This window comes from Pteropus medius, unplaced genomic scaffold (genome assembly GCF_902729225.1).
Source record: "Pteropus medius unplaced genomic scaffold, Ma_sr-lr_union100, whole genome shotgun sequence".
Classification (NCBI taxonomy): domain Eukaryota; kingdom Metazoa; phylum Chordata; class Mammalia; order Chiroptera; family Pteropodidae; genus Pteropus; species Pteropus medius.
In genome coordinates, this window is record NW_024342467.1 from 19,837,224 (window position 1) to 19,861,839 (window position 24,616).

The 24,616-nt window shown below is 38.0% G+C and overlaps 1 long non-coding RNA gene across 1 annotated transcript; it reads right to left on the reverse strand.

The window, feature by feature from the left end:
- Positions 1 to 23,729, reverse strand: LOC120602447 (uncharacterized). The gene is made up of 3 exons (XR_005652767.1): positions 23,001 to 23,729; positions 18,364 to 18,455; positions 1 to 452 (listed from the first exon to the last, which is right to left on the reverse strand). It is a non-coding gene; the product is annotated as an uncharacterized LOC120602447 (long non-coding RNA).
- Between the last annotated feature and the right edge of the window lie 887 nt (positions 23,730 to 24,616).

Below are 24,616 nucleotides of genomic sequence, written 5' to 3' on the forward strand. Positions count from 1 at the left end.
GTCACTTGGATTCTGAAACGGCAATTAATAATTTTAGAAGCAGTGTTTAGAAATGGTTGCTGCTTAGATTTTGTGGACTAGTGTGTATAAACATGCGCTATCAGTATAAATAATTTACATGAGAGATTCCCTTGGGTTCTTCTGTAGAAACACTCTTCGTGCGCCAGAGAATGTGGCTCCAAAGATCACCCGAGGAGCAGCTGCTCTTCCTCCTTTGGGTCGACACGTAGGTACAAACCTATGTCAGCTGACATTTTGAGTAACGATTGCACAGAACACATGCTGAGTGGTTTACACACATTATCTTCTTATCTAAGGCTTGTAGGGGTTAAACAATAGCCCAGTTGTCACGTACTAGTTCATGGAAGAGCCAGCTCTCCAATACGATGGGCCTCATGTCAGGGCCTAAGCCCTCCACCCTTCTGCTCTCAGTGACAAGCACTTGGTCATCCCTGTGAAAGACAAACATAAAATCAGTCCAACAAGGACCTTGGAATTCAGTAGCAAAGATTTTTAAAAAGTTCATAAATATAATTAAAAAGGGCAGAATGCAACCTAACATTACCCTCTCGGTCCAACAGATAAGGAGTAGTAATAATTTCTTAAAAAGAGTAAACCTTTAATTTATGTGTGATGCTTTTAAAAAGAACCAGGAGAAAAGCGGAAACCACAGCACATACTCTGAGACGGGCAGCCGTCCAAACATCACAATTACTTCTGTGGAAAAGCAGAGCTAAGACCGAGAGGGGAAAAGTCCAGGAAGTCAGTGGCCGGGTGGGTTTAAAACTCGTTATGTGCATCTGGAGATAAAGGAGTCAGAAGGGCCAAGGAAAGATTAATGACCCAATGGCAGTCAGGCCCTGGTACTGGAGGGACGGCTGCTGCCATCGGAATAGCCCAGGAACTGAGAATTCAAAAATTCACCACTGACACCGGAGGGCCAAAGGCTGAGACCCTCCCTTGGTTTATTTAGTTTCGCTATAAATCATTTACTTCATAAACTGCCATTCTTAGGACAGTACATGCTGTAGGAATTTATGACCATTATGAGGTTGAGAGAGAAAACACAAAGTTTGTATACAAAAGAAAAAAATCTCCCAAGTTGTTTTCTTTAGATAAATGGCCACACGTGGCAAATCGAAGCCAAGAGTCACTTTGGAAAGTTTGTCTAAACCCCAACCGTTTTTAAATGACTCCACAACCTAGTCAAATAGGCAATGGTGTGGCCTCCACCAAAATTCTAGATTTCGTAAATGTCTATCCGTTTCGCCTTTAAAAAGTATCAAAAATTTTAGAAAAATGCGGAGCTACGGAGTTCAGTAGCTTGGCGGGACAGTGGTAAGAACTTGACCCTCTTTGATACGTGCTCATCAAAGACGCTGGTTTTTCAATATGAGGACATTTATTCTGCTAATAAAACTTCTGCTTGCAATCATATCTCTTAGTTGAGGCGCTGCGTGGAATGGGGGGAAAAGCTATAATGCGACTATTTCTCGGGAAAAGAAATTTGTTTGTACTACCTTTGGCCCTTAAGGGTTATTTGATTGCATTTATCTTTCTCCAAAAAATCTTGCCAGAACTTGCAAAGTTCTAAGAAAAATTGGTATGGAGCAGTCAGGCAATGGCAAGTACTAGCGGGGGAAAACAGCGAGTCCTGACTTTGAAAAGTATTTACATACATTCCAGTGCATTCCATAATGCATAAAGAATAAACTTAGCGAGGAGACGCATTCCATGCCCCAAACTGAATCTCTGAAACGGGGATCTGAGTGAAAGAGACACTTGATGTTACTACTCCATGTAGAGAAACAAAGCAGATATTGTAGGCCCGGATGAAGTGTTCGTGGATGATTCGTGAGAGAGAAGGGCAAACACACACCAAGTAGATACTTCTCGTAAGGACATGCTTTGCGATGCGAGCATTTTTGAGCTTGCAATGGAATTTTAAAGCCATCCAGAAATAACAGATGTTTGAACCCGAATGATCCAACTTTTGATGCCAAAATTAGTGCTCTAAAGAGGAACTTTAGAGTTGTAACATATGAAGAACTTCAGTAACTCTTCTCCAGGCAAAGAGTTGAAAGAGATTTATTCTGTGGCTTGCTGACCTACCCTTTTATCTGTGTCCATTTATATTCTAAGCGATAAAAATTTCTGTCAAATGGAAATATTAATAACTGAAATGCAAGTCTCTTTTCTATGTCTGACTTCAATCTCCTTTCCCTCCCTTTGAGCACTCTATCTCTAAATTGAATTATGAAACCAGGAGGAAGACCCTTTGGACATGATTTATCCCCAAATTCTTACATATGAAAACTAATAACAGGTTATGGTTGAACCTACACAGCACAGAATTATCTAGCTAATTTAATAGTTATCAGTAGTGAGACAGATACTTCAAGCAAGTATACCAAAACCAGCCAACACACATTCCCACCAACAATAAATAGGCAAATTCGACTTTGCAGCTACTTTTCTTCCAAATGAAATAGGTAACCGATAGATGTCAAATCTTGGCTTTACTTGGTTTAAAGGATATATCAAGGCTGCTGCTTCACTTAAAACAAGGTTGTCTTTTTTCTTTTTCATTAGCTTGTCAGATTAACTTCCCATGCCCCAGCTCATCCCCATCTCTCAGTTAAACAAATGAATGAAACTTAGACAAGGAAGCACTTTATTTAGTTTTCAAAGAAACATCTTATACATCTCCTTTACCAAATAAACTTCCCAGCAAGGTAGCAAGGTTTATTGGATATTAGCATAGCAACGTTTCTTATTTCAGCTCAAAAACACTGGAAAATAGCGCCTGTGAGGAGCAAGTGGCAGTATGGTCATGGTTTTAAAAGGGAGCCAGGAACTCAAACTGTAGCTGTATTTTAAAAATAGCATAGCAGCTATGATTATAATTTAGCTCCACAGCACGTAAGCGTGGTATGAACAGGAAATGGGAGTACATCTTCTGAGCCTGATAAGATTCTCTAATGTAAGACATATGCTCCAATTCTTGGCTGGAGAGCTTGGCCTAGCCAGAAAGAAGAAAAGCATATATGTTTATCTTTAACCCAAAGATCAAACTATCAGTCTTTGAAGAATTTTTTAAATTGCTATTGAATTGAATGCTAAAGTCGAGAAATGTGCAGCATAGATACAAACAAGGAAAAACTACTTTTGTTAGGAAAATTTTAATTGGAAGTAACTTCCGGAGGAAAGTGAATTAAGTGAGCTATGCGTCTCAAGCCTGTGCTATCCCAGGGCAGCCTGCATAGGGCACAACTGCTCTCCAGGGAAATCAGTGCTAATTGAGGGGACATTCCTGACAAAAGAATCTCCATCTCTACAAAAGCCCAAAGTCAAATTCACTACAGACCGTATTTTTTTAAGAATACTCTACAGTATCAATAATTATTCATAATTCTACCAATGACAAATAGAAATGTGACCAAATGCCCTTGCGATTACCTTTATTTTCAAGGAAGGAACCGATGGTTTATGTGTTTCCAGATTAGTATTTTAGGAAAAGTATAAGTTAGAGCAACATGGCTCAGCAATGGATACGCAACAGTATTGCATCACGTAATTATATAGTCCATGTTAGGGATGATGAAAAGTTTGAAACAGTAATAAGCAAAGTGCTATTGGTGATAAAAGTGATCTAATATAATTGAAAGTCCTTTGTAAAGTTTAAAGAGCACTAAATTGGTGGTAACATTTTTACTTATTAGGTGCCAAGAACTCATCTAAATAAGTTTTTACACATGAAGAAAGTGAGAGGCAGAAAAGTAACTTGCCTAATGTCACACAGCTAGTAAGTGACTGAGCTAGAAATTGAGTGTATCTAATCCGATTCTAGAATGTATGCCCTTAATATTTATGCTGTATTGTATCGTTACTCCCTTCAAATTTAATACCCCTCCATCACTCCATGTTGCAATGTTGTGAACATCTGAGCAATACATACTATCGACCTAGCACTGAGAGGGAAACTATAATTCCAGTAGCAGCCAAATTCTAAGAAAAAAAATTATACCGCCTTCATCTACGTTCAAACTTGTTTTATTTTAAATTTGTTTAAAGATTTATTTTTAAATTAAAATTTTATGTTTCTTAACATTTTTCTATGTTTACTATTTATACTGTAAGATTTTATTTGATTTTATTTAAGTCTTTCTATGATGAAGTGGTTAACTCCAGGACAGGGGCAAGGAAAGTATAAGGTGAGTCTGGAACAGCTCATGATGCCAAAAAAGTAAGGAAGTGCTTGAAAAACAATGGCAGCATGTCAAAAAGACGTAAAGGCTAACCAGAAAGAGCTCCCAGTGGCCAAAGGTAGAATAATTTGAGCAAGAAACAAATAACAATAGTAAGAAATAAATAACTAATAACAATTGGTTTATAACCCATTGAATAAAATAAATATCAAGGAATCATACTGATATCAACAAATATGTAATTGAATTTTTAAAAAATGGGGAGGAAGAGATGGTCTATCTTACATAAAAATTCTAATTCATAAATGTGAAACAAACGAGGAAATAGAAAACCAAAAACAGACCACAGTAATATTTGTTGTAGGCAAAAATCTATCAACGGATGCTAAAATCAGTGGAATAGGAACAGGATATTGTCATAATCTCAGTGTCTTCCCCAAATATTTATTAATTATAAAGGTAAAAATAGTAACTTTATAGTGGAGAAACCTGGAAATAGCACCTTAACCAAGTAATGGGAGTTAATATCGCTAGTAATAAGATATCAATACTGTGAACTCCTGGATTATGATGTCCTGAGAAGGACACTTCACTTCCAAGTATTCTGATCAAAATGCATAAACGGAATTTAAACACGAGAAAACAGTGGGTATAGCAAAACTGAAACAAATTCTACAAAAACCTGACTAGTCCTCTTCAAAAGTGTCAAAGTTGTGAGACACAAAGAAAGACCGAAGAACAGTCCACATCGTCAGAGACAAAGAGGACCTGACAATTACATGCGATGCGAGATGCTGGGTTCGGGATCACAGAAGAGGATACTGGGGAGGGAGGGTAATCCAAACAAAACCTTTGTCACACTGGTGTTACCGCCTCAGTTTTGGTCCTTACATATGGTCACACGCGATGTTAATGTTAGGGGAAGCTGCGTTGAGCACTCTCTGTGCTATTTTTGTAATTTTCTATGATTCTAAAATTATTTCACAATAAAAAGTTTAAAACAAACAAACAAAACCAAAAAGCCCTGATCCTGCATTGTTTTAAACAATCGTTTAAACAGTCTATTCTAATATTTCTGCTAACTCAGACATCTGAATATCCATTTCAGGACTTTTGCCTATCTAGTCAACATTTACTGATTTCTCACACTATTTTAGAAGGGAGGAAGGAAATTCAAGCACAACGAAGTAAGTAACTAACTCAAGGTCTCAAAACTAACAGGTGACTGAACTATGATTTGCCCTTAGGCAGTTTGATGCAGTCTGTCTTAACTTCTTCATATAACTCGCTCTGGTACCCAATACCGCTATGACCTCTATTATTATTTACTGACTAGCTTCTTTACAGTTGACTCCATTTGTTTTAAAACTAAACAAATAATAAGCTATGTTATAAGGTCCTCAACCTAAGTAGATAAGACAAAGGGACCTTCTGTCTTATCCACTAATGTACCACAAGTTCTTTGAATAGTGCCTGACACCCAGAAAGTACTCAATGAATCTTTATTGAATAAATGAAGGAATGAATTCAAAATTCTACATTGCAATTGTAAATAGAAGGCCAAGCATCATTTGCCAGAAATAGAAAGTAATCTTCAAAATAAATAGAATTAAAATAACACAGTATTGGATTTTGTTAACCAATGTCTCCATAAAAAAATTAATTAATTTAAAAAATAATAAATAAAAATAAAATAATACAATATTATTACATACCGTTGTTTCCTGAATGCTCTGAGGCTCAATATCTTTATATTTTAAAAGTAAAAATATTAGAGATGTAAAAAAGGATATCTATTACAGACAGATTTCTCCTTGATTTAATCAAAAAGAGTCAAAGTGACAGAATAATTTTCCAAGTAAATCAGTTTTATTTTGAGTTGTATCAGTATGCTACCTGAAATCATCACACAAATGACTAACGTAAGGCGCCATTCTTGGGGGAATATGGCCTTATTCTAAAGGGACCGACTGAATCAGGGATCATGTAAGATTAAACAGCTTAGTCTCCGTCAATCTTTCTCACTCCTTAAATGTCATCTCGTCCCTGTAATCTCCTCCCTCCTCTTGCTTACCTCTCATTTCTGTCTCTAATCCCCTACAGAATTATTTGTAGACTCTGTGACACTCCCTTGTGCATACCTCTTCAACAGCGTTTAAACCATCAATTCATAATTATTTTTTCTAAGCCTCTCTCCTTTACTTAAATTACAATTATGTAGGACATCAGGGAGTGGAGCGCGTCATAGTTTGTTTATACCTCCAGCACTCCTATCAGTATCTTACAAGATGTTAGGCCCATAATAAATTGTTAAATTTAGGTAATTACAGAAGTTAGAGGAAAAGAAAGAACTGTGTGGGTTTTTTCCCCTTCTTTAAGCCACGATTTTGTCATCACCTGTGTTTGAAAACCTTATTCTTGAGATCATTCATTAGATCTTCTCGAACACACATGATGGCTCTCCAGTAAGAAGAAAAAGAAGACAGCCATCCCTTCCTTCGAAATTTCTCAGAATTAATTTGCTTCCCAGAGTAATTATAATATATCACTCTTCTTTTGTGTAATGGAGGCTAAAGCCTGGATGGATGCCTTCTTTGTAAACATTACTGCCACATTTTTGTGGCTTGCTGATAAAGTGAGGATAGTGCTGAGGTCACTTTTCTCTACCTGGGTGATGATCTCTGCTCTCCACACAAGGAATGACGGACTGATACAGCTCCTAGCTGACAATAGGTTAAAAAGATGCAGGATGGCAAAGAAAACACACTACAGAACAACATTCTTACTAGAAGCCAGAAATGTAACATTCCTCGGACATCTCTTGAGATGATTAACAGCAGTTTCTTAGGAATATGTAATTATGTCTAGTTAGAAAAACCCTGTTACCTACTATTGCATTTGAGAACAGGATTCAATATATGAGTACAAGATCTAACATGGAGGTGCATGGCAAGCATCCCTGAGATATCGAGCTGAAATAATCTCTACTTTATGAAATTATTATACAGAAATCAATACTTTTATATACATGAAAAATACTTAGGAAATATAATGGAAGAAAACCTATTTATAATAAGCAATAATACATATCAATATTTCATCCTCACTCATAACAAATGTTATTAAAACCACACTGAGATACCAATTTTCTCTATCAGAAAGGTAAAAATCCAAAAGTTTTACAACATACTCTGTTGGCGAAGCTGTCAGGAAATGGGCACTCTCAGACATATAGTATAAACGGACATAGTTTTATGGAAGGCAATTTGGCAAAAATGTCAAAATTTAAAAATGCATTTACCCTTTAACCTATCGATGCCACTCCTGGGAATTTATCTTTTATATGGGTAACATGTGAAGTGGCTGAAAGCAACATTGAAGAGGCAACATGTGAGTTACACTGTTACTCACTGAACCATTGTTTATAATAGCAAGCGATTAGGAAAAAAATCAAGCATTCATCAAAAAACTTTTTTATACCAAATCTATTTGTACAAAAATAAGTTAAATAAATCTCAGTCGAGGGGCCTTTTGCAAAATACTTGACTAGTACTCCTCCAAACTGTGAAAATAAGTAAAACCAAGGAAAGTCTAAGAAACTGTCGCTGCCAAAAGGAGCCTACAGAGATATGATGACTAAATATAACGTGATCTCCTATGTTAGAAGACAGTAAAACTAAAGAAATCTGGACAAAGGATAGACTTTAGCTAATAATGATGTATTAATATTTGTTCAATAATTTTAACAAGTGTACCATGCTAAAGTAAAATATTAATAGGGGAAAACAGATACATAGGAATTCTCTATACTATATTCACAATTTTTTTTGTAAATATAAAACTATTCTTAAGAAATAAAAGTTATAAATTAAAATAAATTATAGGACAGCTATATAATGGAATGATTCTATGCAACGTTCAAGAAAGAATAAGGAGCTTTCTCTGAACTGATAAGAAAAAGATCTGCAAGGCTATTAAGTGAAAAAAGCAGTCATATAAGAACTGGTATCTGTCTAAAGAAACCCACTTGCACACACAAGTACCTAGTTACAGCGGTCATCCGTCAGGGGAAGTGTGGGAAAACAGATGATGAAGAACATGGCAGAAAGAAAAAATACACACCCACACATACGCAAACGCACGCATATATCAACTATGTAAATGAAAGCCTATTTAGTTTTGTTAACTCCTGCCTGTAGGACTCTCTATGAATAAGGAAAGAGATGGAACCCTGGGTAAAATGTGATTATTGTTGAAAAACAACCCCTTCCCCAAACCATGACTCTTTCTACCCCCTGTATCTCTATGAATTCGTTTAAAAAATAAGTACAAAATGAAAACGGAACTGATTGAAGCCTGCCAAATTTGTATGAACCCAAACTCCTAGACTTTGCCTAAAAGATCATGCTACCCTTTTATGGCATCTTGTTCCTTTTACTGTAAAATGAAAGTAGGCTTAAAGAAAATTTTGTTTTGAAGAATTCTTACTATTGATTGAAAGAGAGATAATTTATAAACAAGAAAAAGAGGGAGTGCAGAATGCAGATCCATAAAAAAGTTTGAAATGAAGAACAAGCTATGGAAGTTTAGCATTTCCAAAAGAGATTAACAACACCGAGTTTTGTTCTGCCTCTAGTAGGTTATACCTTCACTGACTATATCAACAGTAGGTATGTACATATAAGAGGGACAGAATAATTTGAAACCGGAATTTATTCATTTTAAAAAAAAAAGACCTAGTGATTTAAAGAGTCAGATTCATTCTGCCTTTGTTTCAAGGAACTATTAGAAACACAATTCAGATGAGAAGGCATTTAATTATATGAACTTCACAATGACATCTTCAAATCAGGCCAATCTCTTAACATTTGAGGCAGCCCAAGTCAAAAGTACGTAATGAAGCCAATATGCCACATATCTAAATATTTTGCAGTTGTAAATCAAGCTAACAAATTGTTAAATACTTTAATCCTTCTACCTTAACATCTTCATAATGACCTAAAAGATTAGATTTGAATTTAGATTTCTCAGACTCTTCAGAGTTCCAGACCAGCAAATAGTAGGAAGGAAGAAAGAGGTGGGAAGGAGCCTTGAAAGTTACACGGACCTTGTAAGCTGAGACTTCCTCTATCCAGGTTACCCCAGATGTGGTAGAGGGCACGAGAGCTCTGAGTGCGCCTGTCTTCTTGGCAACACAGACACCTCACCCAGGAGCAGAGCCAAGGGCAGGCGGGAGTAGGACCCTCAAAAGTTTCAAGCCCAGGGTGAGGGACCTTTCTCATATGGTCAAGGGTGAAACTGCTTCAGCTACCTCTTAGCAATCATCAGAGGAAGGAATAGAGAGCTTGCATTTTTCTGGATCCTTTGGAATTGCACTTTGAAAGAGAGACTTTTTAAATGATGATATTGACAAATAGAGAAAAATCAAAAGATGTAATGATTTGTCGTGGGCATTATGCAACATTGGGGTTTTCTGAAATTCGAGGCCATATATAAAATGGAATTGGATGATTTTTATCATTTGTGTGTGTGTGATTTTTACACAGTGTGTAATGGTGGTGGGGACCATGGAGGGGACTTTTACCCTTCAGTTACTACCATTCTTAACTGTTGGGTTTTTTAATTTTTATCATGTATATATACTGCATTTACATTAAAATGACAAAGAGGTAAAGATCTTCTTATACTCCTTTAAGCAAATATAGGAGTTTAAATGTTGAATTTAATTATCAGGCCTAGGTCTTTTGGTCTCCAGATGAAGCATTGCCAAAACAACATATTAGGTAACATGATAAATACAGAAATTCTATTTTTTCTTAATGGCGATATTCATATTAGAAGCAAGCTGTCAGTAGCAAACAGCTTTGCTTGAGTTGCCTGGTTCAGCAGATGTCTTTGTTAGGAATGTGACAATTATCACCATTATTTATTTCACTGAATATCAAGTGGTACAGAGGGAAGCCAAGTCCTCATCAATAGTGCACATGGTAAATTACATCATACTATCTCCTCACGTGTCTTATTCTTTGTTACTTGTGCTTAAAAATATCACAAAAAGACATATCTGACAGACTTAAAACTGAATGCAGTTCAAAGTTAATATCGACTGTCACACAAAACTATGTAGGATACACAGGAAAAAGAAAAGTGTGTTTTCCAGCCACTTTACTTGCTATATAATATTAGATAACATTTACCGAGTGCTTAGTCTGTACCAGATAATGAGTAAGCAGTTTACATAGGTTCTCTCTTTTAACCATAACCAGAAACTCCTGATATTCACATATATTCTTTCACCTATACTGTGCCTTCCTCTTAACATATCATTACTTGTTATATTAGCCAATGACTAGTTTGATAAATATCATGAATTTTTATTCATTGAATAATTCTTACTGTAGAAGTTCTTTTATGAATGGACATTTTCTATTGCAATAAAGAGCAAATCATTAAGGAAAATAACATAAAAATCTTGCTCCTCAAAATAAGCTAAATTTTATTCTTAACTCTATCAATTAGATCAAAGCAAATTTCGATACAGAATTTGACAATTCAATAAACAATAAAGCACCTGCGATGGGAATTTTACATTCATTATTGGGTTGGGTACAAAAATGAATTAGACTGTCTCTGTCTTCTTAGTGTACAGTCTGATGGAGAAGAGGAACAAACAATTGGATGTCAAGACAGATTGTGGTCAACTCTGTGTTCCAGATATCAACCAAGTATTTCAGAATATGCGGAGGCTCTTGTTCTGACTTTGGTGATGGGAAAAGAACATTTTGAAAGCAAATGATTTGGATCAGGCTTTGAAGACCTGTTAAACTTGCAAAAGCTGATCTGGAAGGAAGGGCACCTGACAGAGGCAATAGTTTAAAGAAAGACAACTGAGAACAACTGAGGGCCTGTTTGGTAGGACTTGTCACAGACCAGGCTACAAGAGTTGATCGAGTGGGAGATAAGGCTAGAATGATGGATTTGGATCAAATCATGGAGGGTTTTGACTCTAGAAGGCAAGGGACAGAAAAGGAAAGTGAGCTCGAAGGAACATGCTCAGATCTGAACCTTTGGAAGATGACTCCAACAGTAATGTTCAGAAAAGTCAATATTTAAGGTATTTGGGAGTGGATGTGGGGAAGAGCATTAAATGAGAGTTTTTTAAAATACAAAATCACTTAGATGAATAGCAAGGTTGATTTGCTATTATTCCACTTACTGGAGGAAAAAGAGAGTGAAAACAGATAGGTAGTAGTCAGGGGAAACTTCAAGTTCGAGAGTCTCAGATGTGGAGACGTTGTGGATGATGTGAAGGCTAAACTGTGGCTGCGACTCGCTGGACATGCGGGAGAACGAGATGGAGCCCCAGAAAGCAGGTAAGGACCTGGTTGGCCAGGGAGTGAAAAAGATTATCAATACGGATTTTGAATTCCAAAGAAGAATACACTGGTTACAGCTGTTTGTTTTTTGTATGCCTATAGCACCTGGTCCCAAGTACTAAGCAGGCCCAACTCTGCTTAGCTTCTGAGATCAGATGGGATCAGGCGTATTCAGGGTAGCATGGCCGTAGACTGAGATTTTATGTGAAAAAATTTATATTAATGTGGTATTAAAACATATGAATAGTTAAAAAAAATACTTTAAAGGAAGACATTCAACTTCGTTTGTTCAACAAACATGTTGAGCCAATTGCTTAATGTGAAACTGTGTTCCATAAGCTCAATAAGCACAATGTGGTAGATTCCTCTCAAATAACAGTTTAATTAATACTAATCTTTTACTTCCCACTGTCAGAGGGTAGATTTGCATTTTCTCTTCTTAGCACCTGATGACCTAGGGCTAAAAGTAAAAAATACAAATTGCTTACTTGGAAAAAAAAAATTTATAGGAAAACTAAACCCAGGAACATCACCTTATGCTTAAAGAAATGGTTGAACCAAGTAAATAAGAGTGGTTCCCCAGAAATTGCTTGTATTCAACATAAAACTACTAATCGCTCCCTAATGTTTTGCTTTAGAGTGTAAATTTTCACACTCACAGACTCTACAAGACATGAACCCAGATGTGCAGTCAATCTGAGTTTCCCTCCGGTTTGTCATAACACTAGCTGGGGGGTGGTGCATCTGGAGCCACTGAATGCACGGACCAGAGCAAACTGGACTCACTGGTCCTTTGTACCCCAGATGGAGACACAGTGACAATTTCCTAAAGTTCTAAAAATAAATAATTTGTTTTTCTAGAGACAAGTACAGTGACTCTATTATATACACTCATCAGGAGATTGTAGAGAGTTTGGGATGTGGTAATCGTCCAACTCAAAGAGGAATTGTTAGTCAGAGGTTGAAAAATATATGTAAATGGGTTCTGGGAGTACATGTTATCTCTAAATCTTCCCAAAGAATGTTGACCTAGTCCTAAAGCATTTATTTACACATTCTTTTCAAACATTTTTTAAAGTAAACTCAGAAGCCCCATTTTGCATCACATAAGTTGGTCCAATGTAGGCAAAATGTTGATTATTGTTGAAGCTTTGTGATAGATATGAAGACTTATTATACTCTTCTCTCTACCATGTATATGTTTAAAATTTTCCATAATAAAAAGTAAAAAGAAAAAAAAGGGGAGGAGCTGTTTATTTCTTGTGTTTGGATAGCTGGAGGTAATGAGAATATTTTCTTGCTTTTCTTTTTCCTGGTGACATACACAGGAACCTTTAAGAAGTCACTAACCCTGGTTCCTTTTCCTCCGAAACAAACTAGAATTTACTGACGCTCGTATTTGGAAGGCGTGACGTCATTATTATTCCACATATTCCTTATGCTTCATAAAACTCTTCCATGTACTGTCATTTCATTTACTTCTGTGGAACTTCTGCACTCTCAGGCATCCTCCCAAATAGCTGCCCCTTCCCCCAAAATCCATCCCAAAAGAAAACTGTTTTTAATCATTCATGAAACGTTAATTGAACAACTAGCGTGTGCCATTATTTTAATAGTATTTTTAAATTCCATGACTAAATAGCTTTGTAAGAAAAAAGAAAACAACAGAAAGCCTGCATTTGGTCAAAAAACATTTATTAAGCACCCGCTCTCTGCAAAGTAGATGCTCTGGTCTTGGTCACAGAGTATGCTGGGAACTTCTGTCTGGAAACGAGAGGGGTAGAGTCGAGTGAGCTGGCCCTTGCAGAGAAGAAAGGGGAGCTTTGAAAAGTACAGATGCTCAGCTCTGCACACAGGGCCGCTGAGGTCTGGGTGGTCCCAGGAAGGACTGAGAACCAATGGTTTAATTGCTAAGCCTAAGGGGGACCAGAGCACACTCCAGTCTGACTGAAGCTGGCACAAGTCATCCATGGAGTAAGTTGGTGGGTGGAAGGCAGGCAGGATACGTGTTAGAAGCTGCATCCTGATGGCGGAAAGGATATGAAAACAGGGCCCAAGAGAAAGAATTCAGCAAGATTTGGGCAAGCATTCAGAACTCAGAGCTGACTGGGCTTAGGTTCAAGGCTGGGCTTTGGTCCTGGTGGAGTTCTCAGCAAGGACTGAGAAAGGATCGATTGTACTATATCGGGTCCCTTTTGTGTAGCAGGCACTGTGTCAAGCTCTTTTCTTACATAATCTCATTTCATCCTCATGACAGCCCTGGGAGATAGGGTGATTTGCCCACAGTCAGATGACCAGTAAATGGATGAGCTGTGTTTAAACCTAACTCTATTCTCACTTCAAAGCCTGTACTCTTTCTGCCCCCCAGCCTGCCACGGTACCTACAGGGACCAGGGCAAAGGCCTGTCAGGCTCACCCAGAGGTAGCAGCTGGGAGGACCATTTGAGTCTAAGAGGCTCTGCTCACACGAGGCACCGGGCAGCTGACTATTTCCACACTGAACTTACTAGTGGGTTAAAAAAAAAAACAGTGACTCCTGACTGACAGGGTTCTCGTTCTCAGCATTACGCCTCAGGCAACATAGTGAAGTTAGCAAGTGTATCTTTGTGCCCCTAGCCTCTCTGTTTTATCTATTTCTTCCCCAATCCCTGAGGAGGTTACTACTGTCATGCTCTTCACCTCCATTCACACCAAGTAATACATGTCCGATGACACAAAAGCACTGTGCTTTGGGGACCTACAGCTTTTGAACAAAGAGCAGGCACTTGGAGGAACGACACTGACAGAGGCAGGAGCCAGGAAGGATTTGGAAGATACGCTGAGTTCTCCAAAGTCGCACTTGTAGATAAGCTGTAGCACATTCAAATGATCCTGCTGCTATCAGGAGATGGATGCTCAAGGGTCCTGCTGCTGGGATTCCCCGCAAATCCGTTCATTTCACTGTACCAGCCTATCCATACCAAGTCCTCATTTGCACGAGAAAAACACATGCGTGTGCTTTTCACAGAGACAGTAATCAGAGGGCACAGTCCACGAAAGCTTCTTTTTTTCGATAACTGAAGTTACACACCCAGACACTGCTGCATTAGCATTCCGAACACAGTACTGCCCTACCCTACAACAAACCGAGTCAACAAGAGCGGCACCCATTCCCGCCCTCGACCATTGTTCGGTGAGAGCTTGAGATCATGGAAGTATCCTCCACTTTTCACAGTTCAAAGCTGCGCTGCCAAAGACTTCTGATTAGTGGCTATGAAATACGTATAGGTAAGTAGGTAGTAGATAGTAGGTAGTAAGTAGGTAGGTAGGTAGGTAGGTAGATAGGTAGACAGATTTAGACAGATTTGCTGAGAGACCTATAAATGTGACTCTAAGATAATAATGTCAAGCTGGATGACAATTTTCTGTATCCTATATACATAACGGAAGAAAGTAACTTTACAAGGCAGCATAATAGAGTTGACCAAAGATGTGGCTTTGCTGCTTGTTAACTGTGCAACTTTTACAAATTACTTTACTTCTCTGAGCCTTGTTTTCTGGCATGATAAAATAAAAATAGTAAAACTTGCCTTGAGAAGCTTTTGTGAGGATTGGGTGTAAATATGTGAAGTGCCTAACGATGCCTCTTGAGACATAGGGGCTCAAAACATTTGTTGAATGACTAAGTAGTAGATGTTCAATAAAGGTAGTTTTTATTATTTATTACAGTGTTTGTCAAGCTTTATAGGCTTTAAACCTGTCTACCCCATGTTCCTCTGGGAATAATTTAAAAAGTAATGGTTTTCTTTTTAATTTTTAAAACAAACACATCTGTTGCAAAAATTCAAATTACATAAGTATACAAATAAAAAGAGAAAGGCCCTACTACAAAGCCCATACCTTAGACATAACCACTGTTAATAGTTTGATATATATCGTTCCAGACCTTTTTCTAGGCCTATACAAACATAATTTCTAAACACGAGTTTGTGCCATACACAGTGCTCTGTAGCTTAAGATTTTGACACAGCATCTTGGACATCTTTCCAGGCCTAGTATTCTATCTGTATGATCAGACAGTAATTTATGCTATAAATCTATTACCGGACAACTAGGTTATTTACTGTTTTTTGCTTTTTCAACCAGTGCTGCAATGAACATCCTCTTGTAAATATTGTCTTGGCACATATGCTAGTTATTTTTCTAGGATAAATTTTTAGAAGAGGAATAGACAAGTTAAAGGGTACACATAAAAATTAGACTCTGCTAACTTACAGGGAGAGTGTTATAGGCTGAATTGTGTTACCTCAAAATTCATGTTGAAGCCCTAAACCCTAGTACCTCAGAATGGGACTGCATTTAAAGACAGGGCCTTTAAAGGAGGGTGGGGGCGGTGCTTAAGTTAAAATGAGGCCATGGGGGCGGGCCCTAATACAATCTGACTGGTGACCTTATGAGAAGAGGAAATTTGGACAAAGAGACACCAGGGATGTTCATGTAGGGAGGAAAGGCCACGCGAGGACACAGAGAGAAGGCAGTCATCTATCTGCAAGGAGAGAGATTCAGGAGGAACTAAACCAGCTGACACTTTGATCTTGAACTTCTAGCTTCAGAACCATGAGAAAATAAATGTCCGTTGTTTAAGCCACCCAGCCTTTGGCGTTTTGTTTCGGCTGCCCTAGCAAGCTGATGCAGAGGGCTTACCCTCACAGCCTTGGTGGCCCTCCGGTTTTGAGCTGAGGTCCATGCAGCATGAGCAAGCTGTCCGAGCCCCTTGCACCCTGTTTACTTGAGCTCACGTTCTCTGCCCCTTTCTTCGTTGTCCTCACCCTCCTTCCTCATAGCGGTTTATTTAATAAGAGATGTTTATTGTGAACACTGGGGAATTTTAAGGATATTTAGATGTTTCTGAATAATTTGTTCTTTGATGTATCTCATTCTGGCATGGCATTTAGATAATGAGAAGAAGTTATTAAGGGATTTTCCCATTGAAATAGCTTCTATTTTCATTATATGAACTTTGAAATTATGAGAAAAAAATCTTTCCCCCAGTTTCACATTTCTTCCACTGATTGATGGGAGTAAGTAGCTTACCTTTGTAGATTATTTTAAATTTATTAGATAAATCTTTAGATTAAGATAATTAAATTACCCTAGATCAACCTAGCAGCTAGCTAGACTTAATGTCCCTCCCCCTTGAGGCTGTGTTTTAACACATTCTCTCTCCTGACCACTCCTTGTCACTCAGCCTTCATTACACCCGATATGTGTGCTTCTGTAAGAAAGAGGTAGGAAGGAAACTTGAAATTACTTGAGGATCCACATTCTGCTACTCAGGCATCCTCAGTAACCTTCACATATTTGACATTCTTTCAATTTCCTGAAGAAGACTGACTCACCCAGAATCACACAGCCACAGAAGCTAAATAATCGGTCTCGAGGTCTCCTAATATTTCTTTCTTCCTTCAGCAATTCCTTTTACTTGTAAAGCAGAAGATTGCTTTGCTAGAGACTGCTGCATGTTGGTGAAAAATGAAGAGATAGAGTATCCGTCAGAGAAAAGAAGGTTTTACTTTTGGAATCTCTTCCCTCTGTTTCTGTTCCGGAGTCCACTCTGATTGCTTAAGTACCATAGATGTAGGAAGGATTTTGCTTACTTTTCCCCAACAGGTTAGTATATTTCAGGAAGCTAAGAGTCAGGCCTGCCTCTTATCTAGAACTGATAAGAGGGAGGGAGAAGGGTAGGAAGCAACTAGGCTGAAACAGAAGTGTAGGTAAACCTGTTCTTTCCCTGGTCTTGCCAATGGCAGTATCCGCTGAGCCTTACATTTGACTGTCAAGGTGATGCCAACCCCCATACCTCCAATAAGCACAGAAGCCTCATGGTGATGCTAAAAATACAAAGAAATCTCTGCCATTTGAAATCCGAGGGAAATTGTGTAGGAAAGGGCTTTTTCCTGACTTTTTTCTTAACATGTTTGGATTTGTGTGTGTACTGGACATTGGGGATAAATTAAGGAGCAAATATGAAGATAATATAACAATCTCTTCCTATTTGCAATACTCAGTTCCATGTTTGTTTGTTTGTTTTTTGTCCTTTTTTGATGTTCCTTTTTCTACTCCATTCAGTTTTCTAAACCACAAACACTAAAAGTATATGCAATTATTTCCAAAACGATATCTGAGTGCCTACTATGTGCAAGGCATTATGCTAGGTTAGAACAAGATGAAAAGACAGCTAACATATAATCTATCCTCAGGGTCTGTAGTCTTACAGCAAAGGTAACTTCTAGTCATGCTTGCTCACAAATTTTCAAAACAGCTAAATCTTACAAGAAAACACATTTTGTCTAGCGCTCATTGACAGCATCTAGATGTCACCGATGTTTAGCTCACGCCAAAAAGATATTCTGAAATAATAAGCAATTGAATGAACACTTTTATCAGAAGTAAGGATTTCAGAAGAGTTTGCTCACTTATGTGTCATAAATCGTAAAAAGGAAAATTAAACCCATACCATATGTGAACTACAGGGCTATAAAGTAATATCATCTGCACTACATCTGCTTCATTTAAAATCACATTTTAGCATTTATAGTTTTAATAGTTGGTATTGTGGCCTTATATATAATATGACAAAAAGTATTTGAAGATTTTTAATTGGTAGGTGGCTGATTTAGAGTTATAAGGTCTCTTCCAACTCTTAAGATAGTAGATTCTTAAGAATGTAGCCTTTTGGAATAAGAGCTTCGAGGGAAACATCTGTAGTTCAACACTAGTGTTTAATACTGTATTCCCACCATTTTGGATAAAGATGGCCATTATTTTGGTTTCATAAAATCTGTTTATCTGGTGGTTGACTGGCAAGTTGTTATCATTTACTGCCAAATTTCTGCAAGCAAATCAAGGGGGAAAAGTATCAACTAAAAACCATAAATAAATCTCAATCACGATTCCTTCCATGAAATGGATCACAATGAACATACACCATTATTTGTTCTTTTATTTTTTTTATCAGGTGCTTAAGTATCTCCCTAAAATAAGGTTCAATAATGTCAAATGATTAGAGAGATAGGAGCCTCACAAAAGAAGGGAGTAATGGCATACTCTTTTATTACTAAGCGTTTGTTCTCTACCAGTCAGTCTCCATGATAATCCAAGCAATAGCTTCGCATAAAGCAAGCCCATTAGTCTGGCGCAGGCACTTGCCTCCTCTCTGGACTTCCTGTCTTCCTGCATATGAGGTTCTCTGAGGTGGGCCCTCAGGAAACGCTCACTCAGAGGTCTGCTAGGAAGAGTGATTTGGACAGGGCAGCTTCTAACTGCGTGCTAAATGATAGCCTTGCACTAACCTAATGCGTGTCATCTAAACTTCCTTAAGTTCAATTCAACTCACTTTCAGTAGTCTCTTATATAGCAGGAGGCATTCAATCATTGCCAAAGTCAATATTAAGTCTGGTTGTTGAAGGCAGCTGGTTTCCCATAGAACCATGTGTCTCTATTTCCTATTTCAGTCAGTTTATGATTCAGTGGTACAAAATGCCAAAGGGAGTTGGCAACAACGGGCTTTCCACTTGTAATAGATTTTATGTGCTTTGGAGTTTTCGCCAGTATTGTGCTCAGTGGTATTTTTACTGTGTAATCAGATTGGTAGCTCTACAACAAGTGGTTGGCAATGAAACCTCAAGGTAAATGGCTTCCTCTCTGCCCTCAGTCTCAGAGGCAACTGTGCTGCCAGCCCATTACCAGGGGCACGGAGTCCTGACAGAAGTCGGGCTCTCATCCGCATTATAACTTAGTTTCCATGAGAGTCCTGGAATTTGAAAATTCCTTGAGCTTCCAGCGATAAGCTGAGATAACTCTGGCCTCCTGGGGCAGTCAGGATTCAGATATCCTATTTTTGCTGTGCTTTCTCCCCAACTCACTCCTTGGCTGGTGGGAAAAAGAAAAATCCCTCCTTCGAAGGTAAAGAATTTAAGAATGGGAGCTGTTATTTAAATGACTATTTTGCTGTTTGTTTAAATCTCTGGCATTCAAGTTGTGTGGTTCTCTCATTTTCTTTTGTTATTGCTACTAAGTATTTTGGCTTCTCTTCCTCTGTGGGGTGAAGTTTGATCTATATAAAGGAAGAGGAAGTGAGGCTTTATTTTTTCTAATTTTTGTTCATTAGTTGTATAACCTTGCAAACGTCACTTGACTTTCTGTACTGTATAGATTCTTAATCTATAAAAGGGCAGGTCAATATTCCCTTTCATTTGCAGAACATTAACACTGTCAATTATTTTAGTTAGATTCTCTGACCTCAACAGAACTTGCCTCCGATAACTATGCTATTTGATTATGAATTCAGCACTGGAATGCACTATTTGTTTTCAAATATTTAAAAGTTAAATACAAAAATATTTAAGCCATACTTACCTTGATTCTCTGTATTTGTATTTCATGACACATAAAAGATGCTGTGGATGGGAGAATATTTCTCTTGAGGAATATCTTGAATTATGAGGTTTCATAGTCTAAATCTGATGTGAACAAAATATACTCCCATATTCACTCATATGAAACTAGTTTGCTTTTTTAATAAGTTATATCTTTCATTTTCATAAGAAAAAAGTTTTATTTAGTTAATGTCTCCTTATTTTCCACATCATTTCTCAATCCTCTACTACCGCTTTTTAACTTTTTGGACATTCGAATTGTTAACAGGGAAATGTTGTGGACTGCCTAATACGCTTCATAAAATATACATCTGAAATCTCAGGCTCCACCCCTACTACCCAACCTGATTATGTCTGCTAAGTTCTGACACTGTAGAAAACAGGACAGACTTGTTCTTTGAGAAGTGCCATCTCACTTACATTGTTGTTTCTGAATTGGCCCTCAAAGAAATCCTTAATACCATCCACATGTCCTTCTTCCTGCCCTAAGTGTAAAAAAGTACCTGAAAGTTGTAGAAACCATCTTACCCTTTCGCTTGCAAATGTCTAGCCAATGAGGACAGGATTCAGGACAAGAGAGAAACAAATCTCTTTACCTGAGGTCTTATGTATTGGAAAAGCATGAGGTCTCTGAAACTTGTCTCAGGCTCTTACCAATTCTGATTCCGAGACCTTGAATAAATCATTTCACTTCTCTGAACATTAGTTTTCTCATTAAAAGAAAAGGGTAATATCTATTCCACAAAATTGGTATGTGGATTAGACTGATGTGAAATGGGTGACTATAAACATTCATATATTCAAGTCAACTATCAGATCACAATACATAATCCTGGTTCCACCACCAAAGCTAGAACGTTGATCCTTATCTATCATAGACAATTACCAAAACAACACTATTTGTATGACGTGCCATAATTTACAAAGCATGTTCACCTAAAGAATACTCTCACTTAAATATATTCAGATATTAAGTGTGGGTATTGTTTTGCCCATTCAGATAGTTATTCTGGGAATTTTGGGGGAAACGCTAAGAAATATGAAGCAGCCATGTGCCAGGTTTTGGCAAAGTGACATTCATTAATTATTTAACACATCAACATTAGCACACATAGGATATGCTAGTACAGCAATTCTCGTATGTTTGGGCTCAGGACCCTTTTACATTCTTACAAATTATTGAGGACTTCAAAGAGTTTTTGTTCATATGGACTATAGCTATTGATACTTACTAGAAATTAAAACCAAGAAAACTTAAAAATATTTATTCATTAAAAATAACAATAAATCCATTACATGTTAATATAAATATTTTTATGAAAAATAATCACATCTTCCAAAAACAAATAGAAATTAGTTTGAAGAGTGCTATTGTTTTACATTTTTTGCAAATCCATTTGATGTCAGGCTTAATATGAGAAAGCTGAATTATTTATCTTTTTGCAATCAATATGTTACAATTATCATACTTCATGTAGTCTCTAGAAAACTCATGAGAGAATGAGGATGCAAAAGGTTAAAAAAAAATTAGTATTAGAATTAAAATAATTCTGACTTCCTGGGTCCCCTCGCATCTCAGAGAACTCCCACAAAGCTTCCCCACCCATTCCACACATTAACCACTGTGCTGGTGCTTAGTACGCAGTTACAACTCAAGACATGTTTGCTGAATGAAATAATGAATGCCATACCCTGGGCTAGGCGCTGGGGATACACAGACAAGAGTCTCAGCTCTTAAGGAAATTAGACTGCAATGAAAGAGACAAGTATGTGCAAAACTGCGCTATTAGTACCACGGGAGTATAAGATATTATGGGGGATAAGAGGGTACCTCGACCCATCTTGAGAGTCCAAGAAAGGCTTTTAGAGAAAATGATGGCTAAGCTGAGACTTAAAAGAGAAAGCTAGGTAAGAAATGCAAGTGTAAAAAGGAGAGTGAAGGGTCCCAGACAGAAAGAGCAGCAAGGCTTGCTAGAGTTTAGAGAGAGCAAGGCATGGTAGATTGGACAGAGTTGAGGAAATGTATCTTATAAGTTTCCTGAGGGAAAGTTTGAAGACTTTAACAGGGAACTGACGGTTAAAGTTTAGAAGGTCACTCTGTACAATGTGAAGAATGAGTTGGAGTAGAACAAGGCACCAGGCAGAAAGGCTGTGGCAGAGAGGTGAGGCAGGAGATAATATTGGCCTTGATAGAATAGCAGTGGTGGAGATAAGAGAGAAATGAATAGGTTAGAGATATATGAGAAGGAAAAACTGAGAGGACATTCTGGTAGCTGTAGGAGGTGAGAGAATGGGAGGGGTTGAGTGTAAAATCCATATTTTGTGCTTACGCAATTGGGTTGATGATGATACCATTGGGAACACAGAAGCAAGTATAATGAAAATGAGCTTAATTTGGGATACATTGTTTTGAGATACGTTGAAACATCAGGACATATATTTCGAAGGCAGTCAGGTATGCAGATCTGTAGTAAGGAAAGAGAACTGAACCAGAAATGTATAGTTAGGAGTCATTAGCATATATATGGTCACTGAAGCCATGGAAGTGAATATCACCAAAGGAGAGTCTATAAAGTTAGATAGGAATAAACTGACTAGGACACAATTTTGAGATGATACATGGACATTTAAGTAACAGGTGGAAGATGGAGGTCCTGGAAATTAAAAATACTGTAAAGAAGCCAGAGACCTAGGAGGAAAACTAGGAAAGTGTGGTTTCACAAATCAAGGGATGTAAACACAGCAGGCCATGATCACTAGTATCAAATGCTGCAGAGAGGTCGAGTAAAATAAGAGGGTCCACTGGATTGAACAAAGGGTTGTTAGTGACCTTGTTGGGAGTTTCAGTGCAGTGGGAAGGACAGAATCCAGAAGCTTACTAAATAAATATCCATCAAGTGGAGTTTCTGAGAGGACAGAATCCAGAGGACAGGCGCAAGCAGATAAAATATAGAGAACATGCAGAAATCTGTGCCTCTGATGGGGGAGGGGGTGGGTACCTGATCCATTGTGATGTTTGAAAGGATAGGTGTGGATGCAGGCAGGCTTATGAATGTGGAAGCAAGAAGTTGTTGGAATTTCTCTCTGATGGGTCCTACTTTTTCTTGACACTAAATGGAGCAAATGGAGACTTAGGAAATAGTAAATATCAAGACACAAAACAAGCTGTTTCCTTAGATAAAATTTCCTTCATTAAAAAAAATTACTTGGAAACATTTCAAGTATACAAAGTAACATAAAAAAATAATCACAATTTAACCCCCATGTATCCTCCACCTTTAAGGTTTTGCCACATTTTCTGCAGGTTACTTTTAGTAGAAAATAAAACATTTTAGATACAAGTGAACCCTCCCTGTTACATTCCTTTCTCTTCCTGTCTAGAATTCACCGCTATTCTAAACTTGGTATCTATCATTTCCTTAGATGATTTTCAGTGTGATCTCACAGTTTCATATTTAAAAATTCTTATTTATGGTATACCATACACATTTTTCTGCAACCTTTTTTCCCCTCTCAATATTATGTTAAGGAACTCTATCTAAATTAACACCAGTAGCTTTAGCTCACTAATATCCATTGTTTAGAATTCTGTGTATGTGAATTAGTCCGACAATGTAACTTATCCATTTTCCTGTAAGTGGACATTTAAATGGTTTCACTAATATAAGCAATGCTGCTGTGAACATTCTTGTGCTGGCTATGAGCCGGCATACACACACACACACACACATACATATATGTGTGCGTGTGTTGTGTGTGTGTATATATATATATATAAAATTTTAGATATATAAAAAATTTTATATATACATGTGTATATATATGTATATATATGTGTATATATATGTGTGTGTGTGTATATATATATACATATATATATATATAAAATTCCTTAACGTGCAGCTTAATAGGAAAGATAATACATGTGCATGAATTATAAAATGAAGACAGCCATTAGTTTTCAAGAAAGGTACAAAAGACCACGGGCTGTTCTGAGCAAAGTGAAGCTGCTTCCATCAGAAGGCATTTGTACATGGCTCCAATGACAGAGCAACATTCACTGCTACCGTACAAGACCCCACAATTGGAGCCCTTGATTACTCTTTAACTGTTATCTGATAGTTTCATGTACTCTCATTCATTTCCTCAACTACAGTGTGCACTCCAGGACACTCTAGGAGGACCCCACAGGGCACCAACAAGGTAGCCAATACGAGTCCGCGGTGGAAGCTGCAGTAGCGGACCTCTTGGCTGTGCCAGGCCACCAAAGTGACAGCGCTAGGAGAATTTCGGGGCAACTAGGGCCTAACCTCGCTTTCTCTCCGGAGGCAAGGAAGGTGGGGAAACGGGGATGGATGGGGACATAGACACTTGCCTCGAAGTGTCTCTTCACTTTCACTCACAATGCCCGCCAGGTCAGTAGCTAGCAGCCGAGGCTTAAACGCGGCCCCCGCCCCGAGCGCCGCTTCCCAGTCTGGCCTCTTCCAAGAGGCGCCTCTTTGCCTTACGCCAACTCCGTAAGCAGGCGCTAAAGCCAACGGGGCGGCTCCCGCCGCTCCAAAACCTGACGTGAGATTGCGTGGGGCAGCACTGGCGGCGGCCATCTTTAATTTGG